The sequence below is a fragment of the Mustela erminea genome, chromosome 8 (assembly GCF_009829155.1).
Source record: "Mustela erminea isolate mMusErm1 chromosome 8, mMusErm1.Pri, whole genome shotgun sequence".
Lineage (NCBI taxonomy): Eukaryota > Metazoa > Chordata > Mammalia > Carnivora > Mustelidae > Mustela > Mustela erminea.
The window spans coordinates 56,148,206-56,175,773 of record NC_045621.1 but is presented as its reverse complement, the minus strand read 5'-3'; the positions used below and the strand labels follow the sequence as shown (position 1 = coordinate 56,175,773).

The following is a 27,568-nucleotide window of genomic DNA, read 5'->3' as shown; positions in this document are numbered from 1 at the left end:
TCTGTCAAATAAATAAAATCTTTAAAATATGTATGTGTGCATATATGTGTGTATATATATATATATATATATAGTTTTTAAAATTTCTTATTAAATAAGTGAGCACTAACATTGCTATAAAAGTTGTCATCTGAAATTTATGTCAAATGTTGAAAAAAAGTTTTTTTTTTAAGACCTGATCCAATTACTTTATATAGAAATAAACCTCCTTTGTTTCTTCTGGTAGCATCCATTGATTTTTTTTTTTTTTCCAGAGGTACATTAATAGTGCTGATAGAAGCAGAACAATTGGAATTTACATTAAAAATAAATGTGATGAATAAAAAGCATTACACTATAACATTATAGCCTTGATTTTGCTTTACCAAAGTTCTGAAATCTAAAGGACAAAAATACTGACAAGGTCAAAAAAAAAAAATGAAAGAAAGAACAAACGATGCAAAAAGAAAATGACACTGAGGTCTTGGTTTAATACATATGTATTCCAGGTTGATGGTTGATTTCATTAGCAAATCTCATTGTTATGCAATGTCTGTTCTTCTGCAGCAAAATGAATATTGTATTCTCAGAGGCTCTCTGTGTATCTATTATGTTGCAATAAATGAAAATATATATATATTTGTAGTTTCCTTTGGTTTACTCTTTCCAGTTAGCTTTTTAGGAAAAGAAAGAAAATTGAATTATATTCTTTTGTTGTTAAATTTGTTCAAAAGCTTTTCAATTTATATGATAGATATGTTTCCTACTTTTGTTCTTTGAGGTAAACAATTATAAGGTGGTTAATAATATAACCATTTTAATTATAATATGACTTTTTAAATGACTAGAATATAATCTTGATTGATTTAAGATGCTTATATAACTTTCTTAAGCATATGCTATCTAACATATTTTTAAATGTGCTTTTTCTTATTGCAAGAAAAATGTTAAGCAGGTATACATATTATGCCAAATGCAAATACTGCTACCTTTTACAATGGCAAAAATTGTACATTGAGATTACTATACTCAGACTGAATTTTCGTAAAATAGGAAATTAAGAAATAACAAATTTTGGTGGATACACATTGGAAAAGTTCATTTAATAAGGGAGTAAGCTGCATGACTCTTTGGGTTACATACATGATTTCAAATAAAGGTCAAACTGTTAAACACAGTCGTTATTTGATTTTGGTCATTTTAAGGTCTGACAATTATATAACATCTGATTTTTGGTGTTGCTCTCAAAAGTTGTTCTTATAATTAAAATTCTTTGACCAGCTTGAAAGTAGAAAAGCCTAAGGTTTGGTTCAATATGGGTTGATTTTATATACCACTTAGAAATTACCTATATAGGAGGACCTGGGTGGCTCAGTCAGCTAGGCATCTGACTCTGTATTTTGGCTCAAGTCATGATCTCAGGGTTGTGAGATCAAGCCCCACAATGAGCTCTGTCCTGGACATGGAGCCTGCTGAAGATTCTCTCTCTCCCTCTCCCTCTCCCCTCTATACCGCCCCACCCCTCCGTTCTCTCTCTCTCTCTCTCAAAAGAAAAAAGAAATTACCTGTATGGTAAAAACTCGGCATCTGGCTCACTTGATGCAATCCTAATACATATCTTGGTCTTGTTGAACAATCATGAGCTGTAATAAATATGTATAGCAGTTTATTAATGCATAAGTTAATTTGTACTTATGATGTTTGCATTTAATGACTCACGGTGAGTAAAACAAAATGAGGAATTTCAAAATCTAGTAAGAAAGATCCCGAAAATAATTAGAGAATAATACAGAGCTAAATCAGGTAGAGAAAGAAGGTTTTTATGGGCCCAAACAGTTAGGCTCTCAGAGGGGAGCATTATGAAAGTGGTAAGATCTAAACTGATAATGAGATGGAGAAGGAATGGGAAACAGAACATCAACTTGGCATCTTTGGGAGACAGAGAAGTGACGTACCCAGCTACAATGGAAAGATAGGATTTGTTCCTACTTATGTGCCACATGTGAAAATCAGGTTGTAGCATTGTTAAATTTTATTAGTGGTATTCAGTCCACATATATGGTATATTGAGATGTGACCACTGACAACCTTGTTTTTCTTGTATAACAAAATAAGAGGGATTCTGTTTATAGCAATTTTACAACCATCTCTCCCCCCCGCCAATAACATAAAAAGCAAATGCTATGAAAATATGCAAAGATTCATGCTCTAAAATAAATCCAAATTGGTACGGACTGAATGAGAACATAGGAATATAGAAACCCTACCTAAGTCAGATTTCTTTACCATAGTTAGAAATACCAAACTGAAGAGGAATAAAAGTAATCATAGATCGGATTTTCAGGCTGTTGAACCAGGCAGGATTATAGATAGTCAGTAAGAAAGAAGAGAGGAACTGTTTTAAGTTAAAAAAAAAAAAAAAAAAAAGTTCCCTTTGAAGTGTCCTGACTTCCCTAACTACCAGTGACTTCTCTTTCATCCGTTCTGGGAACACAGTTACAGCTTGCATGTCCATTTCTACTTACTCATCCAGCAGAAGAATCTGAATTTAGAGAATGAAGTATGAATTTGGAATATGAAAGTGGACTATGAATTTAACAAAAGATCCTGGGGATTGTTAGTGTTTGTTTAAAAACCCAGATTAGATAAATAACAGCTTTCCTAGCAAGATAGCTTATTTTCTGGGTAACTTTTCCTTAGTTATGACCTCAGCTTGCGCCGAGGCAATGTCAAAAGAATCTTTCTTTCTTTCTTTCTTTTTTTTTTTTTTTTAAAGATTTTATTTATTATTTATTTGACAGAGATATAGAGAGCACAAGTAGGCAGAGTGATAGGCAGAGGGAGAGGGAGAAGCAGGCTCTCTGTGGAGCAGGGAGCCTGATGCGGGACTCGATCCTAGGACTCTGGGATCATGACCTGAGCCAGAGGCAGCCGCTTAATCAACTGAGCCACCCAGGCACCCAGAATCTTTCATATGAAATTTCTTATTTAATTTCTGTAAAGATGCTGTTGAAAAAACTATTGTATTGTCCAGTGTTACATCATTGCAAAGTCCAAAAGAAACTTCTCTCAATCCTGAGTACTAGGAAAACTTTGGTGCTTGTTTGTAACACATCTTACGGAGAATTAAAATTTTATAATTTGATTTTTTTTTTTAAGATTTTTAATTATTTGAGCTAGAGCGAGAGTGAGCAAGAGAAGAAGCACAAGTGTGGGGGGAGCAGTGGTTAGGGGCAGAGGGAGAGGGAGAAGCAGGCTCTCCACTGAGCAGGGACTCAATCCCAGGAATCTGGGATCATGACCTGAGCTGAAGGCAGTTTCTTAACTGGTGGAGCCACCCAGGCACCCCTAAATTTTTGTAATTTGGTTCTGTTTTCCGCTTTACTGTTATTGCTGGGAAACTCACAGCTGAACCACCTACATCTAAGGAAGGCAAGGCCTTATGATAGGTGTTTCTGTGTTTCAAGTTTACTTGTGTTTCATCTTTCTTGCTTCCCCTTATTTTCCCTTTATTCATATTAGTTTATATTTTGAAAGCATCTGTTCTGCTATTCATATGTCTCTAAGTCACATTAAAATATTTTGGAACAAAATGGACTATAAATAACCATGTAAAGCTTATTTATTGCCAGCAGAAGACAAACAATAAAAGCAGGAACCTTTCTTCCTCTTTGCGTCCCATCCCCTGCCCCCCTCTTCTTTTTTATGAATTTCTTAAGTCATGGATGACTAATCTTCTTTGTGGTTTCTTAGACTTGCCAGGGGCAGGGGAATCCCTTCTGAAGCTTTTTGCCAGTACAGAGCTACCAGGTACAGGTCATTGTGCTGGGTGTGCCCAATGTAAGAATGCCAGACTTGAGAGAACAAGTAGGGCTGAAATACATCCTAGAGAAAGAAAAGGTGTCTTTTTCTCATATGCCAGCTCAGAGCGTGTCTTTTTTTTTTTTTTTTTAAGATTTTTATTTATTTATTTGACAGAGATCACAAGTAGGCAGAGAGGCAGGCAGAGAGAGAGGAGGAAGCAGGCAGAGAGAGAGGAGGGTGTCTTTTTCTAACTCACAGGGTACCATATATATTACCCTGGTTTTTGTCCCAGCCCTTTCAGCTGAATTATAAACTCTTAATACCAAAAGTTGCTGATTGTTGATAAAAGCTGCTTTGAATGAAACAAAATTTCAAATTTATTTTCTTTACCTTTATATTTTTATTTCATTATCCTCTAAATTTGATGTACTATAGGAAACAAAGTTAGTCATGGATCTTTAATTTGTAATTTTTTTATTTTTAAAAGATTTTGTTTATTTATTTGACAGAAAGAGATCACAAGTAGGCAGAGAGGCAGGTAGAGAGAAAGAAAGGGAAGCAGACTCCCTGCCTAGGAGAGATTCCCCCTATGGGGCTGGATCCCAGGACCCTGCCATCATGACCTGAGCTGAAGGCAGAGGCTTTAATCCACTTAGCCACCCAGGTGCCCCATGGATCTTTAATTTAAAATTTAGTTTTCTTTTAGTGTATGAATCACAGTCAAAGCTACATATTTAGTACGAATTATATCTTAAATTTTCTTTAAAGGAAATAAGGGCTTTGTTTTGCATTCCAGTTAACTATAGAATATTTGAATTATTTCATTTGACCAAGAAATTCAGCTGGAACTGAACTGGAACTGGAACTCCGTAGTCCTTGTTTTCTGAAAATTTCCTATTTATTTCATGTCATTGTAGTGAAGATGGTGATTAGCAACTTGTGTGAATGTTTAATACTGAAAACACACTCCTTTCAAATGACACATACTGTTTGTAATGAGACCTGTTCTCTGAGATTCTGTTCTCTTGGCACAGTTTTCTCTCCTTGGGTGTTCTTGTTCTTATTAATTTTATTGTCACTTCGTTGTGTTTTCTATTTCAGTACATTAGAATTTTATTTCACAAATAGAGTAAATATGATTTAAGTAATGTAATTTAATGCCTTGATATGATTATATTGTAAAAGGGTCATTAAAAGCTCTTAAAATTAAAGCATACTATGTTCCTAATAAGACATAGATACATGGCCTTAGAATGTATAAAATTAAGATAAATGCAGCTTTGTAGATTAAGAAAAAAATCTCCTAAATATTTTTAAAGTCGTGAATTAGTTTATCATCTTGACAGAGTATGTGTGTTTGTCCTATACCTTAGTTAATTTAAACAAACTCTCATTCAAGTATACGACAAATTTCAGAGAGAAAAAAACAGCAATTTGGAGGGAAAAAACCTAAGGACAAGAAAACTTAGTCTTCAAACTAACAATATTTTTAAAAAGATGCTCACAAGTAAATATGTTTTTTTTAATTCTTTTTTGAAATATGAGTTTTAAAGAAGCTGGGAATTGTTTAAAGTTTTGTAAACTTTTTGATTCATATAACTGAGATAGTTTTTTTTGAAGACTGCCACATAAATTATAAAGCAATATTTTTGCAGGCGCTTGCTCTGATAAAAATAGGCTTATGCTTTGACTAAAATTCAGTTTTGGCCTTTAATTAGAACTCAGAAACTTCTGTATACTGTCTTGAAGCAGTTGAAATTTAAACACTTTTCCTTATATTTAGCAGGTTTTTTTGACAGTTATTTTTAGTTGTTTTTTTTTTTTAAATATATATCTTATTAGCATTGCCTCGTTTTTTGCAATTTACTTGCCAGAAGTAATTTTTAAAACCTACTTAAACAGATTCGTTTTTCAAGCATTCCTCTTTATAAACTGTGTTCCTATGCATGTCAAGAATAAATCCTCCTTAAAAAAGGGAAGAAAGACAGAGCTCTTTATTGTCTGTTTTGACGTTAATAACACGAAGAACGATTACTTGAGACCAACCTTACCTGGCTTAGTTTTGTCACGTGAGCATTCACGTTTACTGGTGTTCTAAGTGCTCCACCTGCCTTTCAGTTTGTTTACCAGGAAATCAAGATGTGTAAACTGCAGGAAGTACTATTTGACCCTCTCCGACAGTATCTCATTACAATAATTGCTAATCTCTGAATAAGACAGCCATGTTTTGTGAGTAACTGAGAGAGAGAGGTTGTGTTAGGTAGATTTTAGGTGTTTCAACAAATAGAGCTTTGTAAATTTCTACTTGGATTATGTTTTCATGATAGCTTTTGATAAAAGACATGTGGTGACCTTTGGGGTCAGCAAAGCTAGGACACAATAGTAGGTATTCTTTCATTCCTTTTAACTGAAAAATATCACGGCTTGTTGTTTTGGAGTGCTGTCACTGCTCTGAATCGAAAGGATAATGGCTACTTCCTGATTAAACCCACTCTCCACAGTAAGCTGTTAATGTTATACTGTATGTCTTTTTCTCTTGTAAATGCAGTAGTATTTGGTGTTTTCTTTACTTTTTATCATTGTCTTTTCATAGATAATTGTGTTCTAAATATATCCTGAAGTTTAAGTTTACAATTAGAGTAGAAACTACTGTTTTAAGTTTGGAGAATTTTTTTAATGCAAAGTATTTCTGTTTGGTAGCAACCATCTCATATACTCATTGTAGATTTTGGTTAAAGAAATTGGCTTTTAAAAAAGACATTGAAATGATAAATTATGTTAAACTGTCACTTTCTTGGCACTGTAAGGAAAATTTTTAAAAAATAACTTATTTGGTAAATCAGATTAATTTTATCAGGGAATAAAGTAATTTATTTGGATAAAGTAATTTTGGTTTGTTTAATAAATTTCACAAATCTATTTAGGTTTGTCATAATTATTGTTGCTAGTTGTTTTAATTATTAAATTAAATTATTGTTCTTAAATTAGTTAAGAGATCCTTGTGATGTAAAAACAGCATTAAGTACTTGGAATATAAGAAGGGAATAATGAGGTTCTTAGTTTTAATCCTAAAGCTGGCAGTCACTCCATCTGTGGTCTTGGGACAATCATTTAAACTGCTTACCTCAGTTTTCTTGTCTGCTGTCCATATGAGTGTTAAGTAAAATGTGTATGTTTGTTAATTTCTTTATGTTAGTACAAACTATAAAGAAAATTAGTTTTCACAAGTATTTTATAAAATGGAGAACTGTCTCTGGAGATAGAGGAGGAAAACATTCAGGAGTCACAGTAGGCAGGGAAATGATAGAAAAATTCTTTTTATTACAATAGAAAAAATATTTTTATTATAAAATAAGAGAAAACAGGATTTAAAATAAACCCTGTATAATTGGCCTTTTAATTGGGACAGAACTGTGAGTTGTGCTCAGTTCTTAATATAACATTACCAAAAGATTATACTTTTTGTGAATACATGACTGAAATTAAAAGTGAAAAGCTTGGAGGTGATTTAGTAAAGAGTCACACATGTTCTAAAATCTTTTTCTCAAAAGTCTTATTTCTGGATGTAAGATTATTCAGAGCAGAGGGAAGAATGTGTGTATATATTGAAGACCTATAGGTGTAGTTCATCTAAACAGTAAGATGTTTGATCTTTAAACTTTAATATGAGGTATCCTGGCAATATAAAAGAAAACATATTATGAAATTATTAAACATTGGAGGCAGTTACCAAAGATAGTTTTAGAACGTAACATCCAGAAATATTTAAAAATATTCTGGAATAATGTAAATATAATTTTCCTTTTATTGAGAGAGTTAAGGTACCTTCTTTTGCAAAATGATTATCAAAATTATTTTTGGTAACAAATTTTAATATAAATCCTTGGAGCTTTTTAGGAGATTTTAAAGATTATGTTTAGTGAATATTTTAGCTTAGTCAAGTTATTGAGGTAAGACTTATAGTAGTGGTGCTATTTAATTTGTAATAACAAATAATAGATGGCAATTATTGATTGTTCAGTATATAACAATCACTGGCCTAATTCTCTTGTAGGAGATACAAACTTTTACTTTTACCCTTTTACAGTTCTTTGTGGCTAGGCCTGAGAATTATATAAAAAAAGGTAGATCAACAGGAGAAAGCATACAAATTTATTTAAAGAAGTTTTGTGTGACATAGGAGTCTGCATAAGGAAGGAAGACCCAAAGAAATGGCAAAACCTAGTTGTTTTATATTAAGCTGAACGAAGAGAGGCAGTTGTGGGAAAGTAGCTATGTGCAGAGGCTAAAAGGAGAGAATTATTTTTAACAAAGTCTGTCTAGAATTATCTCAGTCTCAACTTTTGTCCTTGGTGGTAAGAATGTTACTTTTCTTCTGGTATAGGAGGACGTCTTTCGTACAGGAATTACATTTTTTGCTTTTAAGAACAAGAAGTAAGGTCAGAATGTTTTGCTTGTATTTGCTGTTTTTCAAGTGCCTTTACCTCAAAATAGTATGCTAGAGTGGCACATTCTGAATCCTTCACTATTACCTGCATTTTATTTTCGTGATAATCACATGAGGTTCAGATAACATCATTACTCCTCTATTTTTACTGATAAGGAAATAGTTGTAAGGAACTTAAATAATTTCAACGGTGTTCTTATAAGTGCCAGACCCGGGGGTGTCTGGGTGGCTCAGTGGTTGAAGCCTCTGCCTTCAGCTCAGGTCATGATCCCAGGATCCTGGGATCGAGCCTCACATTGGGTTTTCAGCTAGGCATGGAGCCTGCTTCCTCCTCTCTCTGCCTGCCTCTCTGCCTACTTGTGATCTCTGTCTGTCAAATAAATAAAATCTTGAAAAAAAAAAAAAGTGCCAGACCCAGACCAAACACACTAACAGAATCCAGAATCCAGAACTCAGTCTTCAGTGTTATGCCTTTAAGCATTGTATTTATATCTTGGAGATAATAAAGGTGCTTAAACCTTGATTTAGATAGTTTTATTTTTTTTCATCAATTTATTAAATAATACAGAGTACTTACTAGGTGTCAGGCCTCGTAAGGAAGTAACCAGCACTATTAATGGAAAGTAAAACAAAATTCCTTGTTTCAAGAAACTTACGATTTAGTTGAAAAGACAGAAAATTAAGAGGCTGTTTAGTACCGTTGATAACTGATATAGTAGTGGTCAGCGCAGGATGCTGAAGGCAACACAGGACGTATCTGATGTATTCTTAACCCACTGAGCCACCCAGGCGCCCCGTGTATTCTTTTATTCACATATTTATTTGCATTTTTGGTGCTATTGTAGATACATGGGATATATCAGCAAATAAAACTTTTAAAGCTCACTAGTCTTGTGGAATGTATGTTGGAGATGCAGATAAGCATGATAAAGTATATGGCACATTTGAAGTTGGCAAGTTTCATGAAGGATAGAAAAAGTAAAGCAGAATAAGAAGGCTATGATGGTTGTGGGTTGCAGAGGTTGCTGAAGAGATACAGAGAAGGTGATATTTGAGGAAAGACCAAGAAATTGGTTGGAAATTTTGGGGAAGAGACTTCCAGGTAGAGAGGTCTTGAGGCAGGAGCATACCTGGCATGTTCAGAGTAGTGGAGAGAGACCAGTGTGAATGGAACAGAGTGAGAGAGATGGGAGGCTAGAGAAGGTATTGACAGAGGTAATGGGTAGAAGAGTCAGATCATGTAGGGCTTTACAGACCTTTATTGTGGCTTCAAGGAACCATTGCAGGGCTATCAGTAAATCTGGTTTGTATGCTTTTAAAGGATCACTCCAGTTGCTGTGTTGAGAATAGGGAGGCATTGACCTTTAGTTAGAAGGCTCATAGAACAATCTGAGTGACTGATGTTTGATAGCAGTCAAATTCTGGATTCTATTTTTAGGGTAGAACCAAAAAAGTCTTTTGATGGATTAGATGTGGGTTATGAGAGAAAGAGAAGACAAAATGACTCTAAGGTTTTGGCTGAGAAACTGGGAACAGTGGTTTTGCCTTTGGCTGTGAGATGGGAAGCTATTTAGATGGAGAAACTTCCGGATAGAAATGGGCAATCAGGACTTTGGTTTTGGATGTGGTAGACTTTTAAGTGTCTGGTAGAGACATACTAAGTACAGGAGATTGGGAGAAGGCTTTCCAGAGGAGATGCCATCTAAATTGAGGCTGAAAAATGAATTGGATTTACCTGGTCCAAGAGGTGCCTTATGATGAGATTCAAGAGCATTCATTTTCTACTTTACGTATTTACAAAATACAGAGTAAAAGCTAAACATCCAAAAAGTTATAATATTCTTAAAAGTAATGAAATAATTTATTTCAAAGAACAATTTATTTTAGATAGTAAAATTTTCAGAATATGTCAATGGCTACTATATTAATGAGTTGTATGGGTGCCATTACAGATGTTGATTCTCACCATAGTGCCGTAAGATAAATATTCCCATTTTACACGTGGAGAAACTGAGTCGTAGACAGATTAAAAATTGCCCAAGGTCATTGATAAATTTAGTGATGGGTCTGTATTCAAATCTAAATCTTTAGATTCAATTGCGTATTCTCATTATTTTAAAAGTATATGATATATTAAACTTTGTAAAACTTTAAACTTCTGTTTAAGGTCTCAGGGAATTGTCTTTTTTGGTCATCCTTGTAGTACTATAGTGATACCCTTGGGACATAAGGCTATAGATTCTCCATCATGGAGTTAAGCCATTTGTCAGGTTTTTATTTTAATGTCTGCACAACTTTTGTACAATTACCTATTACAGACAGTCCCTCCACTCTTAGCCCTATCCCTGTGCCTAGTGCTTAATACGTGCTTAGAAAATTACAGCTGCTCTCATTATCATCTTTATCCTTCTTTCTAATATGCTGTGACCTTGGGAATCACAGTCCAGGGTTGTTGGAGTCATGTGTAAATTATAAAACCTCAGAGATTAAGGGCATGAGGACTTTTTAATTAATAAAGAATGAGTTTAACTCATGTATTTATCTGATGGAAACCCATTTTTGCTTCTTTCCCTTTATTGGCTGTTTTCTGGGGAAGTGCATTTGATAAATAGCTGTGTTTCTGACTAGAAAAGCAATCTTCCCTGAGATGTCAGTGGATATTTTCACTGTAAAAGTGAATATAAGTCATTCTACTTCAGTAGGGAATAGAAACATAGTTGTTCATTGAAACAGATTTACTTTTGAGGTAATGATCCTATATTTTAAAAACTTAAACATTTGCCTTTAGATCAATTTATATAATTTATGATGTGTTTTTAAAACACACTGAAGAGAAGGTCATTCAGACATTCTGCAGGAAAGAAATATTTGAACAAAAGCATTTTGCACATTTTTAAAAGTACCAATTAAAAGCAAAACAAAACAAAACTCCACTGTGGATTAAAATAGACTATAAACCTAATAGGTTATTTTAAGCATATATTAAGGCCCTAAGTATTTACCTAGTCTTTATATTTCTGTTGTGTAACTATATGGCTTTTTTCCAAGTGCACTGTTTTATACATTTCCCCGTTTCTCAGGCTATTTTTTTCAAAGGAACAAAAGTAAATAAATACTTATTTTTCTTATTTCTTTTTCTAACATCTTCCTTTTCTTTCATTTTATACCCCCAAATACCTGTGTGAAATTTATTTTAAGACCACTGTAATTATTAAATGAGATTTTTCAATAAACAAAAATTTTGGTTGGCTGTTGTAACTTTATTATTTGTATAATCTCATATTTTAGTTAATTCTATTTAGGATTAGAAGTGTCTACCCTAAACATATCTACTTAGGCATAAAATATACTAGTATATATGTTAAATGTTTGTATATTCTTTTAAATGTTTGTATATTCTATTTTGGTTTTGTTTTTGGGCAGTGTCTTTAATTCATTTTGGGAAAAAAAGAAAAATGTTCAGTCAGAAATTTTTCTCTGAAAATATCCTACTTTGTTTAATAATTATACTGAATTAAATCTATTACATCCTTGAGTAATTGTAGATTGCCCAGGGAATGAGTATGCTGATTTTTTTTTTTTAAGATTTTATTTATTTATTTGACAGAGAGAGAGATCTCAAGTAGGCAGAGAGGCAGGCAGAGGAGGAGGGGGAAGCAGCTCCCTCTCAGCTCCCTGCTTAGCAGAAAGCCCAATATGGGGCTCGATCCCAGGACCCTGAGATCATGACCTGAGCTGAAGGCAGAGGATTAACCCACTGAGCCACCCAGGCGCCCCTGATTATTTTTTTGAGACTGCTTTCTCTTAACATTTGTTACTGAAGTTTTTACTCTATGTATTTGTGCAAGTGTAATACTGAATTATTTTTGGAACATTTGAAGATGGCAGGAAGCTACTGGGTCCTCTTGACAATCTGAGCTGCTACTCATCTTGTGTGGTAAACAAAGTACAAACAAATATTAAATATAGAGCTTTAGCTGATAATATGAGCAAGTAATCTTGTTTTATCAACAAAGCATAATCAAATATGAAATGTGTAGCAGTAATTAAAAAACACTAACAATGCCAAAAAGAGGGTAAGATTAATCGCAGAATAATTTAAACCAGTACAATTTGAGAATAAGAGAAGAGTCACTAGGATGACCAGGGAAAGCTGGGAAGAAGGAAAAAAAGGCTTGAACTTCAAGCATGTAAGAAATACTTCAAATATTAATTTTTATAACATGTTTACTGACATATTTCACAGACCACAAGTTATAATTCACCCATTTAAAGTATATAATCCAATGTATTCTACATTATTAAGTTTTTTAAGTTGTGAAAGAATATATAACAGAACTTGCCATTTTAACTTTTTTTTCTTTATTTTTAAAGATCTTATTTATTTATTTGACAGAGAGAGAGAGAGAGTGAGAGCGAGCACAAGCTTGGGGAGCAGAAGAAGGAGAGGGAAAAGTAGGCTCCCCACTGAGCAGGGAGCCTGATGTGGGACTTGATCCCGGGACCCTGGGATCCTGACCTGAGCCAAAGGCAAATGCTTAATGGACTGAGTCACCCAGGCACCCCTTAACTGTTTTCTTTAAAAAGATTATTTAAGATAGAGCATGTGCTGGGGCATGAACAGAGGGAAGGGCAAAGGAAGGAAGAGAATCTCAAGCAGACTCCCTGCTGAGTGCAGAGCCTTCTGCAACCCTGAGATCATGACCTGAGCGGAAATCAAGAGTCAGTTGCTTAACTGAAACTTAACTTAAAATGAAGGCACCACTTCATTTTAACCATTTATTGGCATTAATTACATTTACAGTGTTGTGCAACAGTCACTACTGTCTATTTCCAAAACTTTTCATCACCCAAAACAGAACTCTCTAACCATTAAGCACTAATTCTCCATTCCCTTTTTTCCCCAGCTCCTGGTTAACTTGAATCTGTTCTCTTTCCACATCAGTTTGTCTACTCTAGATAACCCCTTTAAGTGAAATCATATAATAATTGTCCTTTTGGGGGCACCTGGGTGGCTCAGTGGGTTAAAGCCTCTGCCTTCAGCTCAGGTCATGATCCCAGGGTCCTGGGATCGAGCCCTGCATCGGGCTCTCTGCTTGGCGGGGAGCCTGCTTCCTCCTCTCTCTCTGCCTGCCTCTCTGCCTTCTTGTGAACTCTGCCTGTCAAATAAAATCTTAAAAAAAAAAAAAAAAATGTTTGTCCTTTTGTATCAGGTTTATTTCACTTACTATGTTTCAAGTTTCATCTATGTTATAGCATGTATCGGAATTTCATTGCTGTTTAGGACTCTAATATTCCATTATCTATCTATCACAAATATGACAAATATATGTAGGTATGTATATATCTCATTTCTTGATGGATTTTTAAATGTACAAATATCTGTTCAAGACAGTACTTTCAATTCTTTTCAGTGTATATATGCACCTTGGAGCGAAATTTGTTAGGTCATGTGGTAATTTTATGTTTAGCTTTTTGAGGAACTGCCAATCTGTTTTCCATAGTGACTACACCAAGCATTAACTTTTACTCTATCATATTGTAGAGTATATAAAAGATTACACTGAATGAATACTGGCTTCAGCACATAACAGACACTTTAAAGATTTAATTTATTTATTTGTGAGAGAGAGCATGAGAAAGCACGAGCACGGGAAGCTTCAAAGGGAGAGGGAGAATCTGACGTCCCCCTGAGCAGTGAGCCCGATGTAGGTCTCGATCCCAGGACCCTGAGATCATAGCCTGAGACAAAGGTAGATGCTTAATGGACTGAGCCACCCCGGCACTCCACATATACTTTCTTAAAAGGAAAAAAGCCGCTGCCTTCGGCTCAGGTCATGATATCAGGGTCCTGGGATCTAGTCCCGCGTCGGGCTCTCTGCTCAGCAGGGAGCCTGCTTCCTCTTCTGTCTCTTTCTCTCTGCCTGCCTCTCTGCCTACTTGTAATCTCTGTCAAATAAAATAAATAAAATCTTTAAAAAAAAAAAAAAAGGAAAAAAGAGAAGGGAAACATTTATGTATGAAAAACCACCTCTTACAGTTAACTTTAATAAAAGAATTAAGTCTTCTGGTTGCATGTAATTCCAATTTTGCTGTAATATTTTATAGAACATGGTCATTGAATTTGTTTCTCAGTTCCTAAGAATCTATTGTGAAAGGGTAAGTATGGACATTTCCACAAGTAGTATAATTTTAGTGTAATTCTGTCCGATATTCAGATTTTTTTTTAGTTGCCTTTTTCACATTATAAAGTAAAATCACTCTTTTTTATATCTAACTGGAAAATACTTCCAATACACATTTTTTAGTCATTTTATATTAACTTACTTCATTTATGTTAACATTTTGTATTTTAAGTCTTGAGAGAGAAGACTAGTGGCGTTTCAGTAGACATTTTTGAGATGACTCTTAAAATTATAAATTCTGGAATTCACTGTGAGTTGGCAGAACAGTGTTTACCTGTATTTTTAGATCAATGAGGGACCATTAAGCCAAAAGATAGGCTTATTTCTTTCCCTGGATGGATTAACCCAGGAAAATGGGAAGCATTATTGGAATAGGGAAATTTCTTGACCTAATTACAAATGTCCCTAGGAAGTATATATAATATAAAAAGTACATAAACAATAATGAATTACACTTGCATTGGGGTACCTGGGTGGCTCAGTGGGTTAAAGCCTCTGCCTTCGGCTCAGGTCATGATCCCAGGGTCTTGGGATCAAGGCCCGCATCGGGCTCTCTGCTCCACAGGGAGCCTGCTTCCTCCTCTCTCTCTGCCTGCCTGTCTACCTACTTGTGATTTCTGTCTGTCAAATAAATAAATAAAATCTTTAAAAAGAAATAATGAATTACACTTGCGGATTCAATATGGCAATAGTAATAACAGATATAATTGGTCACCTTAATAAGAATATTGTTTTAGGACATCGGAGAAGTAATTTCTGAAAATAAAAGAAGACTAATCAGAAGCTTTCTTTAAATTTCTCATCAAAGGTGGGGGACACCTGGGTGGCTCAGTCTGTTGTGTCCAACTCTTGACTTTGGCTCAGGTTATGATCTCAGGGTCATGAAAGCAAGCCCCAGGGTATGCTCTAGGCTCAGCAGGCAGTCTGCTTGAGAATCTACCCCCCCATTCCCGCTTACTGAGTCTTCCCACACATAAGTAGGAACTGAGAATGAGATTACAGGGTCTCTAAAACTTCAACAAAGGTTAAGCCTGGAGAAAGCTTTTACGTTAAAAAGTTTCCACTTGGTTAAAACCGAAAAGACAATACTTAATTGAGCATAGAACTGTGGTTGATTTAAATACTTTGATAAGCTACTGAAAATTAAATAATTAGATAAAATATTTTAAATGTTGTGACATTGCTAAGCTGGTAAGGAAGTAAAGAACTTAAAAGATCAAAAACTAAGTGAAGCAGAAAATTTAAAGAGGAAGATTAGAAGGAGATATTGTTAAAATGTCCATAGTATTCAAAGTGGTCTATAGATTTCAGTGTAATTGCTATTAAAATCTCAATGGTGCTTTTTACAGAAATAGAAAAAAAATTCTAAAATTCATATGGAACCATAAATGATCCAAATACAAAAACAAATCTGTAGAAACAAGAACAAAGCTGGAGGCATCACATTTCCTGATTTCAAAGTATCCGATGAATGGATAAAGCCATAGTAATCAAAACAGTATAGTACTGGAATAAAGACAAACATATAGACCAATGAAACAGAACAGAGAGCCCAGAAATAAATCCATACATATATAGTCAACTGATTTTTGAAATGGGTGCCAAGAGTACACAATAAGGAAAAGCTAGTCTGTTCAGTAAGTGGTAATGGGAAAACTGCATATCCATATGCAAAAGAGTGAAATTAGACCCTTATTTTACACTATACACAAAAATCAACCGAAATGGATTAAAGAGTTAAATGTAAGACCTGAGGCTGTAAAACTCCCAGAATAAAGCCTAGGGGAAAGACTTCATAACATTGATCTTGGCAATGATTATTACAGATATGTCACCAAAAGTATAGGCAACATACACAAAAATAAATGAGTAAGACTATATCATGTTAAGAATCTTCTGCACAGCAAAGGAACAGCAAAGTGAAAAGGCAATATATGGAATGGGAGAAGATACTTGCAAACCACGTATCTGATAATGGGTTAATCTTTAAAATATATAGGTGACCCTTGAACAACATAGGTTTGAGGTGTGTGGGTCCATTTACACATGGATTTATTTTTTCAATCAATACAGTGCAGCATTGTAAATGTATGTTTTCTTCCTAATATTTTCTTCTATCTTGCTTTAAGACTACAGTATATAATACATATAATATACAAAATGTTTCTTAATCAACTGTATTATTGGTTAGGCTTTTGACCAAGAGTAGGCTATTAGTAGTTAAGTTTTTGGGGAGTCAAAAGTTAAATGCAGATTTTTTTACTGCATGGAGGGTCAGTGCCCCTTACTTTCATGTTTTTTTTTTTTTAAGATTTTATTTATTTATTTGACAGAGATCACAAGTAGGCAGAGAGAGAGAGAGAGAGAGAGAGGAGGAAGCAGGCTCCCTGTGGAGGAGAGAGCCCGATGTGGGGCTCGATCCCAGGACCCTGGGATCATGACCTGAGCCGAAGGCAGAGGCTTTAACCCATTGAGTCACCCAGGCGCCCCCCTCTTATTTTCATGTTGTTCAAAGGTCAACTCTATAAGGAACGCTTACAATTCAATAGCAAGAAACTAATAACCTGATTTTAAAAGGGACTATGGACTTGCATAGACATTACTCCAAACAAGACATGAAAACAGCCTACACTTACATGAAAAGATGCTCAGCATCACTAATCAGAGAAATATAAATCATATCACTCTACACCTTTCAGGATGGCTACTATCAAAAAACAAAAGACAGGTGTTTGCTAACATGTGAGGAATTTGGAACCCTTGCACACTATAGGAATATAAAATGATGCAGCCACTATGGAAGACAGTATAGACATAACTCAAGAAGTTAAATATAGAATTACCGTATGTTCTAGCAATCCCACTTCTGGGTATTTATCCAAAAAAATTCAAATCAGGGTCTTGAAGACATATTACTGCTCCTATGGTTTATTAGACACTATTCACGATAGCCAAGATGTGGAAACTTCCTAAATATTCATCAACAGATAAATGGATAAAGAAAATAGTTACATGAATATAATGGGATATGGTTCAGCCTTAAAAAGATGGAAATTCTGCAGTATATGAGAACATAAATGAAACTTGTGAACATTATGCTAAGTCAAATAAGTCAGTTGCAGACAAATGCTGTATGATCCCACTTAAGAAAGGTATCTAAAATAGTCAAATTTATAGAATCAAAGAGTGTAATGATTGTTGCCAGGAAGTGAAAGGAAGAAGAAATGGGAAACTACTGATCAATGGGTGTAAAGCATCAGTTAAGCAATATGAATAAGCTCTAGAGGTCTGCTCTATGACATTGTGCCAATAGTCAACAATAATGTAGTGTACACTTAAAAAAATTGTTAAGAAGGCAGATTTCAGGTGCCTGCATGGCTTAGTCTGTAGAATGGGCAACTATTGATCTCAGGGTCACGAGTTCAAGCCTCATGTTGGGTGTGGAGTCTCCTTAACTTAAAAAAAAAGGAAGGTGGATTTCATATTAAGTATTCTTATGACCATAAAATAAAAATTAAATTTAAAGAGGGTAGAAAAAAATACCAAAGTCAGCTTTCCTTTCAAAGGTATCTGCTGAAACTAGTGATTGGAAAGTATTTTTTTTTTTTTAGGTTGTGTAATCCATAGAAATCAAATGTATCTTGCTTTATTTCTATTTCAAAATATCTCTACTTCCAGTTAGAAACAATATGGCCCCTTTTAACCTCACTTTTTCAAAGTTTTAAGTTTTGGGTTTTTTTTTTTTTTTTAAGATTTTCTTTGAGAGCAACAGAAAGAGAAAGAGAGCCTGAACCATGGGGAGGACAGAGGGAAAGAGAGAAGCAGACTCTCCACTGAGCAGGGACCCCCCCAGACATGGGGCTGGATCTCAAAACCCTGGGATCATGACCTAGCTGAAGGCTGACGCTTAACTGACAGAGCCACCCAGGTGCCCCTTAAGTTTCTTTTGAAAGTATTTATACCTTTAGGGATGCCTGTGTGGCTCCATCAGTTAAGTACCTGTCTTCGGCTCAGGTCATGATTCCAGGGTGCCAATGGAGTGCCGCATCAGGATCTCTGCTTAGGAGAGAACTGGCTTCTCCCTCTGCCTGTCGCTCCCCCTGCTTGTGCTCGCATTCATTCTGTCTCTCTCTCTCTGACAAATAAATAAATAGAATCTTAAAAAAAATTTTTTTAATAAATAAAAGTATTTGTACCTTTAGTATAACTAATTATCTTTCATCCGTTCTCATTTTTCCTCAATTATTTTATTATTCAATTTAGAAGATTACTTATCACATGGTAGGAAGCATAAGTGAATCCTAGATCTAATTTTATTGCCAGTAGCTTAGTATACTGATATACTGATCTACTGGATTAAGTGGTGTTTAAGGTATGTTTGTGCCAACACTGGCCTTTTCCAGTATATTGCCAGATGTGGATGAACTTGACAGCTTGGAGGTATCTTTGTTTGCCTGTTCTTCCCAGGTCTTCCTTTTTATCTTCTAAGATTGTCTAGCATTTCTTTTATCTCTTTACTCTATTGTAGTGAATTTCATTACTGATTCAGCATTGATCTGTTGCCTAATAAATTTTCTTTATACTTCTTAGCAGATTTCTCCAGGTTTTAGATTTCTTCAATATGTCAGGCTACATTTTGGAAGCGAACCTCTTTTGTGTGTGTGTGTGTCTTTGGTAATACTGAGATCTCCTTTGCTGCCATCGAGACTTTCTTTGATGGCCATCTACCATGGTCTTCTTTTCTTATTATTCCAGACTCTATTTGAGGGCCTCATGAATCTTTAATTTTTATTACCATAATTTAGTTACATTATTATGGACACCACTACTTCTCTGTTGGCTTGTCCTGCAAGGTATTATACCTGATATCGAGCAGGTGGGTTGTGTGTGAGTGATGGATTATTTATCATTCCTACTAATAGTGCCATTGTTGGACTCCTTGCTCTTTGGAATTTTATCTTAATTGTTAAATTCTTTCCCTTCATTATTTTTTCCTTTTCCTTTTCTTATCCTCCTTATACCCTAAAACACAACTTAGTGAGGGTGGAAATGGACTCAGTACTCTTAGTTATTTATCTTTGACACCAAAAGGAAAATATTCAGGGTGTCAAAAATTAGAAAAAAGGAGACCAAGACATTGGTGATAATGACGTTTTCCCTGCTGGCCCTATGTTATAATAGACATACAGTTTCTGAAAGGCAGGCCCTCTTTTCTGAGCTGCAGCCCAAGTATTAAAAGTATTCTTCAAGGTTTGGGGTGTTTCTTCAACCAGGCCTACTTGGGTATTTTTGTGGGATATAAAAGTTCCAGAAGATTTCATCAAATAATAGCTAATAGGAATCTTCATTATTCCTCTCTGAAAGCTTTTCTGAAGTCTTTATTTCCTAAGTAGGATCAGTTTGTTCTAATCTGTTTATTTTATTAACCATTCCTTAGACATGATATTGAAGCTGAACTCTGGATATTTGGTCATCCAGTGCAGCATATTACAATTCGAATATCCTGAACAGCTGGGATGATAGGTTCCGTTGCTGTGTCTACTTCTGCTGTCATAATGCTAGCTCCCTCCTTTTGGGGCCAAAGATAAATGATTGAGAGTATTGAGTCCATTTCTACCCTCAGTAATATAGAGCCTCAAGAAGTGATAGATCTTGATAAGTGTTACCTGGTAAGGGATTCATGGCTGCCTGGAGAGCCTTACCCAAATAGTCACATGTCCTCATCGAAACTTTTTTGGAGGTATGACAGTCTCATAATCCCTCCTTCCTTTTAGTATGCCTACTGTATATGTAAACCTTGGTTTAAACATTCTACAACCTACAGCAGCCCTTATAAGAGTTCTTTGGGAAGAGACAGAAGTCTCTTAGAAAGTAAAGATCTTTGGTTCAGATTTCTCTGTCCTTGTTATGACAGGAGGATGACTGTAAGTTCTCACACCTGTCCTTGTTAACAACCACCTTGAATGCTCACTTGGGCACAAGATAGACAGTCTGTATGCATGTATATGCATGTATAACCTATTCAGATCCTTCATTAACAATTGTTTTTCAAGTTGCTGTTTGCCTGTTCTAGTGTATAGAAGCTCTTTTTACATTTAGCTGTTTATTACTTGTATGAATTTGTCTCTGTGATTTATTAATTTTCCCATCTAACTTTTGGACCTTAAGATTAATTCTGTTTTCTTCCCATTCTCTCATGGGATCTTCTCATCCAGGGTGTCTATGGATTTTCCTACTTTTCTTGTACTTGTCTTAATCCCTCCTACCACCTCAGTCTTTTTCTTTTCATTTTAATTACTCTTATAGCATCCTTAATAATATATACTAGGCCAAAAGTGCAGTGAGCACTAGTTGATTATTATTTTCATTTGAACCTCAAAATCGATAGAATTTAGCAATGTTGAACTGAAGCTTTTTAAAGCACTATGACAATGGATTTCAATTCTGGTTGCCCATTAAAATCTCCCAGAGAGCTTTCCAAAACTTTTAATATATAGCCCCCATCCCCGGAGACTCTGATATAACTGGTCTGAAGTTGGTCCTTGACATAAGTATACATATTTTTAAGATCCCCAGGTGTTTCTAATATACAACCAGGGTGAGAACCATTGCATTAAAGGAAGTCTAGGTAAAATTCTTAAGTAGCAAAGAATTCATTTAATAGTAAATATTTGAAAACCTAGTAAGTGAAGGCACTGTGCTGAAATTCTCTTCTACTGTGAAACAAATTATACACTTGTTTGTTTCACCAGATTCTAAGTTAAGATTTTTATTGGTCAGATTTTCTCAAAGTGGATGAGAACTTCCTTTTATTGTGGGCTTACTACTTTTACCTAAGGTATTGAGGATACCTTAGGATATTGTCTAAATCATTTTCATAATGTTACTCCTCTCCATCAATATTCAAAGTAAATTGATTGTGATTATATACAATACATGTAGCTTTATAAATCAAATTCTATTTACTAAGGCAGATTTTGAAACATAATTGTTTTCTACATTTTTGTTTAAAATATATGCTACATATACAGATTGAGTAGCAGAACCAAATTAATTCATGTGAAATTTTGTTAGAAGAATGTTCTGGATTTGCACTTTAATGTATTTATGGATAATATTTTATATTTATATAAAAATTATTCTACTGTATAAGCAGAGTGGAATCTCATTTATCTGTCTTCAGTGGGACTCTAATATATGTCTTAAGAGAGATGTTTAGTTTGAGACCCTTAAACCGAGTGTGACTGAACTGACCTCAGGTCTTGCTATGTTTTAAGTAAAATAAAATTAGCTAACACAAGGAAACTAGTAACCCTAACTCCTTTCCTGTAATGAATTTAGGAAGTTTGATATAAATACTGGAAAAGAGTTGATTGGCAAAAAATATATCACTAGAATGGCAAGTTAAATTTTTAGATTTCAACAGTTCATTAAAATGAAAAGAAGGGATGCCTGCATGGCTTGGGTGGTTAAGCTTCTGCCTTTGGCTCAGGTCATGATCTCCAGGTCCTGGGATTGAGCCCTGTGTTGGACTCCCAGCGCAGCAGGATGTTTGTTTCTCCCTCTCCCTCTGCCTCTCCCCTTGCTTGTGCTCTAATGAATAAAGTCTTTTTTTTTTTTTTTTAAGAAATGAAGAGGCCAAAGTACCAACAGAAGAATCTGTACCTTGAACTTTACAAGTTAGGTTTTTTGAAAGATAGGATAAATGTACTAATCAAGAATAATGCGGGGCGCCTGGGTGGCTCAGTGGTTTAAAGCCTCTGCCTTCAGCTCAGGTCATGATCCCATGGTCCTGGGATCGAGCCCCACATCGGGCTCTCTGCTCAGCGGGGAGCCTGCTTCCTCCTCTCTCTCTCTCTGTCTGCCTCTCTGCCTACTTGGGTTCTCTGTCTGTCAAATAAATTAAAAAAACAAACAATAATGCTTTTGCTTTAATTATCAAGTTCATAGTATATTTAGAAGTTAAAGTAATGTATAAAACTTTGATTTATTTTATTCAATTTATTTACCTAGTCTGTAAAAAGTTTTTGAAGAGATTTTCTGATTTACTTTTTTAGGTTCATGGCTTTTTGGAATTAAAGAGGTCCCCAATTTGTCACTCTTTTTGAATATCTGTTCATTTATTCATTCATCAAATATTCATTGAGCATATTCTATATGCTAGGACTGTTCTAGGACACTGAAGATACAGCAGCAAACATTATATAGTGAACGGTCTTGTGGGGAAGTCAGATAATAAATAGAAAAACAAAATATAAAGTAGATGATAAATTTTAGGTGGTATATTTTAGATGGATAAAATATATTTAAGATTGTAATACATGCTTAGGAGAAGTGGTATTGGTGATATGGTGGTGATTTTTAAATAAAGTGGCCAGGAAGGGCCTCATGAAGAAGGTAGTGTTAAAACATTTGACCATTCTGAACTAAACTTGTAGGAGAAGATTTAAAAAAAAAAAAAAGCTTTCCTAATGTATTTTCAAAAGTAGAGTCCCAAGCATATGGGAAAACTATAGTTAGAAATGTTAAATTAAATAGCCCAGAGTCAGATACTATTAATTAGTACCATAGCTGAAAGTAGAATCATGGCCTTCTTACTCTAAGTCTTCCTCCTTGTTATTTTGCTCTTTTATTTGGGGATGTGAAGATAAGATGTGGCTAGTTATTATATATATTATTGTTACACCTTTCTGCTATTTATTTAGAAGATCTATAATCAGCTAAAATAATTATAGTTTTTTAGGTGGATAAAAAAGCATAAACCATGATAAAACTTTTGCTTCTGAGTATAGAATTACAGAAGATCAAGAAGGATCATATTGAACAAGTTGATACTCATACTTAAAACATATATTCATATTTACAGCAAGTTCATATTCATACTTACAACAGGGGCTGCTTCTACTTGAGGATAAAGTAGCCTTTTCCTACTATAATGGTAGGGGGATTGGGTAAACTGATAAAGACTATTTTGTATTAACTTTGACAAGGATATGGGGACTGTCCAACAGAGCTGCCAGAAATTTTAGTCTAGGGCATTAAAATAGTTATCAAGGGAATCCAAGGTCTTACATAAACAGTAAATGGAACCATCAAATCAAAAGAATGAGGAAGAATGAAAAGTTGATAGAAGTGACAGAACCAGAGTAGAATCAAATGGAAACAGGAGAGTAGGTTCAAAATTAGGATAATGATTGACAAATATATGTCCAACTGTCCCCCTTATAGGTTCTTAATATTGTTATTGAGTTTGGGGGGATAGATTAAAGGAAATATAGACCTTGCTGGCTAACATTTTTTCACTTCAGAAATTGAAAATGAATAAGCAGTTTGTTTAGTTATTGACAAGCATATTTATGAAGACTTAAAGTTATTACTACATTAAAAATTTAAAAGAAGTAGAGGTTTTTTTCTATGCCTTAAGTTTCTCCTTCATTTTTTAAACTGACAGTTGGTGATAAGTATTACCACATATATGATCCAGAGATACTGGAAGAATTTTGAGTAGGGAAGTGGCAGGATAGTGGGATTACTATGGTTGTATGGAGGAGAATTGGGGAAAAGAGAAGAGAGTTAACAATTTACAATACTTAGAATCTCAGGTTTATTTTTCTTTATTAAATCCCTCTATTATAAAAATCTAGCTAGTCACATGACCATTGGAATGAAGTTGTGGAACAAGTCTGATAAGTACTTAGGAACTTAAAATCTTGGATAGACCTGTTCAGTTCCAACTGAATTAATAGAGCGTTAGCAAGTTTATATAAGTGAGTATATATATGCACGCATACACAGAGATGCAAAATTAACTACACAGGTGAGTTCTTGAGAGACTTTGATAACTGACACATGAAAGGTCCTTCTAGGAACATTCTACATTCAGTCTTGGATACAGAGGCTGAAATTGAAAATACTGACTTTAAAATTTTGGTAGAGAATGCATTAAGTCAATAGCATCTTACTAACATGAGATTCAAAGAGTCTTTTTTAAAATTTAATACCAGCTTTATGGACATATAATTCACATACCATGCAATTCACCCATTTAAAGTATACAATTGATCTTTTACTATATTCACAGTCATGCAACCATTATCACAATCAACTAAAACATTTTTATCATCCAGAAAAGAAACTCAGTACTCATTAGCAGTAACTTTCCATTCTCCCACAGCCTTCCCACAGCCCAAGGCAACCGCTAATCTACTTTTTGTCTCTACAGATTTGCCTTTTTGAACATTTCATATAAACAGAATCATTCAATATGTAGTCATTTGTGGCTGGCTTCTTTCACTTAGGATGATGCTTTCAAATTTCTTCCATGTTATAGCATGTATCAATACTTCATTCCTTTCTATTGATGATTAATACTTCATTTTGTGGATATATTATATTTTATTTATCTATTTATCATTTGACAGTCATTTGGGTTATTTCCACATTCATACAGAAGTTTTTATGTGGACATCTGTTTTCATTTTTCATGGGCATATACTTAGGGAAAGAATTGCTGAGCCATATGGTAACTCTGTTTAGTCTTTTTTTTTTTTTTTTAAGATTTTATTTATTTATTTGACAGACAGAGATCACAAGTAGGCAGAGAGAGAGAAAGGGAGGCAGGCTCCCTGCTGAGCAGAGAGCCCGATGCAGGACTTGATCCCAGGATCCTGGGATCATGACCTGAGCCGAAGGCAGAGGCTTAACCCACTGAGCCACCCAGGCACCCCTCTGTTCAGTCTTTTGAGGAAAATGTATTCTTTTTTTTTTAATTTAAATTTTAGCTAATATATAATGAAATATTGGTTTTTTCGAGTAGAATTCAGTGATTCATCACTTACATACCACACCCAGTGCTCATCACACATGCCCTTTAATACCCATCACCCCACCAGCCTTCCTCCATCAACCCTTAGTTTGTTCTGTATAGTTGAGGATTTCTTATGATTTGTTTCCCTGTCCTTTTTTTTTCTTTTCGCTCTTCCATGTGTTCCTCTGTTTTCTTTCTTGAATTCCACATATGAGTAAGATCATATGGTATTTTTCTTTCTCTGACTTATTTCACTTAGAATAATATATTCTAGCTCCATCTACATTGTTGCAAGTGGCAAGATTTCGTTTTTTTGATGTCTGAGTAATACCCCGTTGTATATGTATATCATATCTTCTTTATCCATTCATCAGTCAATGGACATATGGGCTCTTGTTTGGCTATTGTTGATAATGCTGCTACAAATATCGGGGTGCATATACCCCTTCAAATCTGTAATTTTGTATCCTTTGGGTAAATACCTTAGTTCAGTTGCTGGATTATAAAGTAGTTCTGTTTTTAACTTTTTTTTTTTTAGGATTTTATTTATTTATTTGACAGACAGAGATCACAAGTAGGCAGAGAGGCAGGCAGAGAGAGAGAGAGGAGAAAGCAGGCTCCCTGCTAAGCAGAGAGCCCCATGTGGGGCTCAATCCCAAGACCCTGAGATCATGACTTGAGCTGAAAGTAGAGGCTTTAACCCACTGAGCCACCTAGGCACCCCTGTTTTTAACTCTTCAGGAATCTTCATTACTGTTCTCTAGAGTGGTTGCCCCAGTTTACATTCCCACTAACAGTGTAAGAGGATTCCCTTTTCTCCACATCCTCACCAACACCTGTAGTTTCTACTGTTGTTAATTTTAGCCATTCTGATAGGAGTGAGGTGTTATCTTCTCATGGTTTTGATTTGTATTTCCCTGATCATAAGTGATATTGAGCATCTTTTAATATGTGTTAGCCATCTAAATGTCATTTTTGAAAAAATATCTATTCATCTCTTCTGTCCATTTCTTAATCAGATTATTTGTTTTTTGGGTGTTGACTTTGATAAGTTCTTTGTAGATTTTGGATAGATTTATCAGATATGTTATTTGCAAATACCTTCCTCCATTCTGTAGGCTGCCTTTTAGTTTTATTGATTGTTTCCCTCGCTGTGCAAAAGCTTTTTATCGTGATGAAGCCCCAACAGTTCATGTTTGCTTTTGTTTGCCTCTTGCAACATGTCTAGTAAAAATTGGCTACGACTGCAGTCAAAAAGATCTCTGCCTGTGTTTTCCTCTAGGATTTTGATGGGTTTCCTGTCCCACATTTAGGTCTATCATCCGTTTTGAATTTATTTCTGTGTATAGCCCAGTTTCATTCTTCTGCGTATAGCTTTCCAATTTTCCCAACACAATTTATTAAAGAGACTGTCTTTTTTCCATTGGATAGTCTTTTCTGCTTTGCTGAAGATCAGTTGAACTTAGAGTTGTGGGTCCATTTTCTGGGTTCCCTATTCTATTCCATTCATCTATGTGTCTGTTTTTGTGCCAGTACCATAATTGTCCTGATGACTACAGCTTTGTAATACAACTTGAAATCTGGAATTCTTTGTATCCAGTTCTGTTTTTCTTTTTGAGTTGCTTTGGCTACTCAGGGTCTTTTGTGGAAACCCGGGTATTCTTAACTTTTGAACATTTGAAGTGGAATATTTAGATAACCACTTTAAGCATAGTGTTGTAGCCCAAGTAAGTACCTATGGTTCTATCATTAGACTGTATTTACTTTAGTAATCAATAAGCTACTTCAAGAGGATACTTAATTTTATCATTTCATTGCTCATTCTAGAATGATTTTGTCATTGAGTTGACACGTGGTTTTACCCTGTAGAAATACTAAAAATAATATTGGCTCGTAGTTATATTAATTATATCACTATATTTAACTGTTAAATATTTTCATGTACTTAGTGCAGGGCATGTTGAGACATGTTTGGGATATATAATTAGGGCCTTCTATTATAAAGGTAGGCAATTAAGTTCTCTTTGAGCAGTGTTATGGAGGGTCTTGATTTTTCCAAATAAAAACTAGGAAGTACTGGGCACCTGGGTGGCTCAGTGGGTTAAGCCGCTGCCTTCGGCTCAGGTCATGATCTCAGGGTCCTGGGATCGAGTCCCACATCGGGCTCTCTGCTCAGCAGGGAGCCTGCTTCCCTTCCTCTCTCTCTGCCTGCCTCTCTGTCTACTTGTGATCTCTCTCTGTCAAATAAATAAATAAAATATTAAAAAAAAAACTAGGAAGTACTATTAATACTTGGGGCTATTGGAAAGTAGAAAATGGACAAATTATATGCAACTCAGAAAATAA

General features: G+C 34.9%; 1 protein-coding gene across 4 annotated transcripts in view; it reads left to right on the top strand.

Annotated features, from left to right (window-relative positions):
• The window catches only part of BAZ2B (bromodomain adjacent to zinc finger domain 2B), a 314,188-nt gene that overhangs the window by 118,781 nt on the left and 167,839 nt on the right, over positions 1–27,568 (top strand). Inside the window, exon 1 of one of the 4 annotated variants that reach the window (XM_032355674.1) lies at positions 5,600–6,283. The exons of the other annotated variants lie outside the window; for them this stretch is intronic. The gene's annotated coding sequence lies outside the window, so the exon portion shown is untranslated. Of the gene's footprint in view, positions 1–5,599; positions 6,284–27,568 lie in introns of those variants that run through there. 4 annotated transcript variants of the gene reach the window in all.